We start from the raw sequence: 4,505 nt of genomic DNA on the forward strand, positions 1-4,505 counted from the left end.
TGCGTTTCTTTCTTATATCTTCGTTTTTTACTTGCCAAATTAGTTCTTGAATTTAAACGAATGAAAGCCTTCTTCATGGTTTCATTATTTCTACTTTGATCTGTTTATTTCCTCGGTACACTACTGATTAAATTCAAAATATGTTACATCTTGTTGTTATAACCTAAAGTGCAATTGTGTTTATTCTGTTGTTCATTTTACTTCTGTTTGACCATGAAATTCGAATCAAGTCCCGTGAGCCGATCTTGAGTTTAAAAAAAACCGAGTGATTATTTCTAAAGATACTTTTACTAATCTGATCTGTTTCTCTTTATAGTCTGATAATTTTGATCACCACAATCTGGATTAGTTTTTACGATGTAAAATTTAAATACCTAAACGATTCAAAGCGCGTGACGAGAGATATCAAATGAAGTAGAGTGCAATGTATGCTTAAAATCAATTTATCGTTTATGTTTAAATCAAAACTATAAAAAAAGATGTGTTTATTATGCCATGAATGAACACGATATGGTTTTGATGATGTTTAAACTTCAAGGCGTACAAATTTCACTTATTTGTGGGGAGTTGAATCTTCTGCTAATTAAACCATTTGGGAAGATTTTTGGAAGTCAATTAAAAGGGAACTCAGGAAAAAAAACTTTTGACCCTTGTAATGGTTAGGTTGCGTGCCATCAAGATGTGTGTCTGTGCTGTTCGGCAGATCAGTATCACCCAAAGTTGGAAGCAAGCTTTTTCTTTTTTTGTTTTATTCTAAACAGAACTTCAGGACAATGGTTGACTGGATGATTTGATGAATTCAATCTTTTTCGAACGATACTTTTCGTGAAGGTTGCCCTTCTTTCAGAAAATGTTCGTTTCTGTCAACTCAACGATTTTCCGGTTCTGCCTCATTTCCCCAAAATTATGCGTTGGTCAGAAAAAAGGATACCCAAGAAAACTGGACTTGTGACGACCCAACCAGCCTGGATTTGGGTTCCATTTGAAAATTGAGCATCGCGGAGAAAACTCCATACAAAAAAAAACAGCTCTCTCGGACTTAGCCGATTTTTGCGATGCCACTCTAGACGATTGCCGTCCGCAGATGCCGCGATAGTGGCGGAGACCCGTCGCTCGCGGACTTAACCAAATTTTTCGGTCCCGCTCTCGAACATAACCCGCCGCAGATGCCGCGATAGCAAAGGAGTGTCCTTTTTGTGCGATCGAACGAGCGCGACGATGTGCGTGCGGATGTTTTTTCCCGTTCGTACGGCGCATCTCACACGCAGAGTGATTTTGACACATCGAAGTAAACAAAGCAGCACGGTAAGTTCGCTAAAGTTTTTCGCTGATAATTACATATTATTTATACATTTCAGCTGGTAAAGGGTAATATTTCACTTCATCAATCAACATTCAACCGATCAACATACGATTCTGACCAGTTCGCGACGTCATTCTACCGTCGGACGATACTGCATCAGGTCGACGCGCGCCTGCGTTTCCTTGCAATGGAACCTTAGCAGTGAAAAAGTAAACAATGAAGTAAGCTGTGAAGTGTTGTGTTTCATTTGAAGTAGTTGACTTTTTTTAAAAACTCTTTTCTGTTCGTACAGCATCGTGAATTTTATATGCGTATAAGGTGAGGTTTTTCCTTTTTGATTGCATCAAAGCACACCGTCCAGCTAACATGTACAAGGTACAGTTTTGCGAAGAAGCCAAGTCGTGTGTTTCGTTGTCAGATCGACACGCGCATCGACCTGTTAGTTAGCAGATTAGCAGAGGAAACATCGGAAACAATCGGGTAAGCTTTGAAGTGAAAGTCTTCTTAACTGAAATACTCTAACATTACATCGTTGCAATTGTCTTCTGTGTTTCTAGCTTTATGGCCGGTACAAAATCTCCTATATTACTAGCGTTTTGCGTTGGTACATCCAGCGGTTCAACACATACGCACGATAGATCGCGTAGCGTTAGATATTTAACAACGGAACCTTCCGGAAATATACAGGTGAGTCGTAAAGCGAAAGTTTGTTCGTTTTCATAATGTTGCTATTGTTATGTGTATTGTGTTCTTACAGTTCAACTGAATGTTTTCGAATGGTGCTTGCAGGCAGCTAAACGTAATGAACGTACTCATTCTCAATCGAAAAGGAAAACAAGATATCCACCGTATTGTGAGTTTGGTGACAAGGCGATAAAGCTAATTCAGCTCGTGAATCTAGCAGTTCTACGTGTCGGAGGATCAACTATGCAATAAGGTGAGCAATGAAAAAAAATTATCGAACCACATTATTTGATGGTGTTTCCTTTGTCACGGCTTTAGAAAAAATGTATCAAACCCACAATACTTGTTGGTTTAAATCGGAGAATTGTGCTGCAGTGGTGACGAGATGAACATTGCAACACGTGTTCTTACAATGCATGAATATTTTTGAAAAGTTCTCGGTTCAAATAACTCGGTTTTCATTATTACAGGTGATGTTGCATTAAAGCGGAAGTACTGGGCGCAAAAAAAGCGATACTGTGGAAATATTTGTTGAGGTATGTTATGCTATTTATCAAAGATAATCTTGATTTGTTAAGTCAATGTTACTTACACACTGCTATGATTTCAATTTCATTTTAGGTTCTTCTTCTATCAGGTTATCAACAGGAATGATCACGTTGGTCATAATATTTGTAGGGTTACGTGTCCAATTACAACCCGTAAACATATGATGAATCAATCTAAACCTTATCTTATATATTTTTTCAATCATTTTAGGTCTCTTGGGCATCGTTCAGACGTTATTTCTTCGGGCAGCTAACAGGGTGGCATACTTACTTAAAACGTATGTTTTTAACGTGTGTGAATAAGTTTTACTTGATGTGCTGCGTGCAACAATCAGGTTAGTTATATTTCATATTTTTATATTATCTTAAATAAATAGTACTACGCATCTTGGAACATAACTAAGCTATTCTTCGTTCAAATTTAGATCATCCACCGTGTATTACATCAACTCATGTACGATGTACCTGGAATGTTTGACCTAGTAGACAAAACCACATACGATTCGAACGATACGATAAGTATAGTAAACGAACGTGACGGGGAGATCTATGGGTAAGCTATAATTTTATCGCTTGTTTAAACTACGATTAAGAAACGGATCACTGTCTTAATCCACTCTAATTCATAATAGCTTTGCAACCATCACATACGCCTTTGATTATATGATCCAACCACTTAGAGCCTAAAGTTTTTTTTTCCAAATAAGATGCATATTGTTTTATTTTAATTGATATTAACTTTATCATTATCTTTATATTATAAACTTAATAAACCAATTAGACTTGCCACAAACAATTTATCTGAGATGGTTGGAATATCAATGGGCCGTGATAGTATCGGAAAGGTATTGCATTGATATTTATTGAAATGTTATTCTTTTCTTTAAGTTAAATGCTATAAGACAAATTGAATTGGGTAAAACTTTATTTGGTAACTAATATATTCGAAACTTTCTAGATAATTTCTTCATCGGTGCGCGTTTGAAATTTTGGGAATGACCTAATGTCTGGTACTTTCAACAGCACCACTTGGTGATCCTCAACATCATCATAGCGGATGGACGGGCAGATCATATGGTAAGCTATTTCTTATATTTACTATCATAGTAATAAGGATCATACCCCTAAGCTAAGCTTTATAAATTTTAAAGCACCAATTTGCTAACACATTGCTTTCTTTTCACGGGTAAACAGTTTTCATTATAAATAATTAAGTCCGTGAAATTTATGTTGAATAATATTAAAATAGTGGTATTGTATGAAAAGATCAATTAACAAATCGTTAATATCCGATACTACAGGTGATTTCGTGTATCAACTGTGTTTAGTTGATATCGTAAATAATCAATAACAACTCTGCTGGCGTTAATTTATAATATCAACTCAATGACGATTTTTACAGATAAACATTTATTAATCCATTTTTTTTTTTTTTTTCGTTTCAGATTTACCATTGGATGCCGAAGATCGCGTAATACAACTGTAAGCAACCAAAAAATCGGTAAATAAATTGTAAAAAAGGAAATAATTTTCGTTCAGCGTATTTATTCGGCGCACGGGCTAGCCCGTCACAGCTGTGACGTCACAGCCAAGCGTCGGAGTGAAAGAAACAAATACACCGCGGGGAAAAGTAACTCAAGGCCCTGGGGTGCTCGCGCGCTCACCACTGAAATAGCCCGCGAAGACGCTGCTATCGCGGGGAGTTGTCGCTGCCGGCTATTATTTGCCGATAGCCGGCTAGATCCCGCTCAACTCGAGTTTATCGCATTCAAATGGGTAGTTGGGGAGGAGTGGGTGCTCCAATCCATCCGTAAAACAAAGAGAGGTAAATCGTGTGCCTTCATCACCGCGGCAGTATCGATGCTTCGGTGAGCTTTTCCCGTTCACAACGCAAAGCTTGATGATGCGAGGAAAATGGCCCACGCGGACGACCAAGACCACGGGGTGTGCCGTTGGACGGAAACGGGGTA

The 4,505-nt window shown here is 37.8% G+C and overlaps 1 long non-coding RNA gene across 1 annotated transcript; it reads left to right on the forward strand.

Moving 5' to 3' along the window:
• The first annotated feature begins 2,767 nt into the window (after positions 1-2,767).
• Positions 2,768-4,040, forward strand: LOC131265948 (uncharacterized). Its single transcript, XR_009178350.1, has 4 exons — positions 2,768-2,870; positions 2,961-3,088; positions 3,494-3,612; positions 3,981-4,040. It is a non-coding gene; the product is annotated as an uncharacterized LOC131265948 (long non-coding RNA).
• The last annotated feature ends 465 nt before the right edge of the window (positions 4,041-4,505 follow it).

Source organism: Anopheles coustani, chromosome 2, assembly GCF_943734705.1.
Source record: "Anopheles coustani chromosome 2, idAnoCousDA_361_x.2, whole genome shotgun sequence".
Taxonomy (NCBI): domain Eukaryota; kingdom Metazoa; phylum Arthropoda; class Insecta; order Diptera; family Culicidae; genus Anopheles; species Anopheles coustani.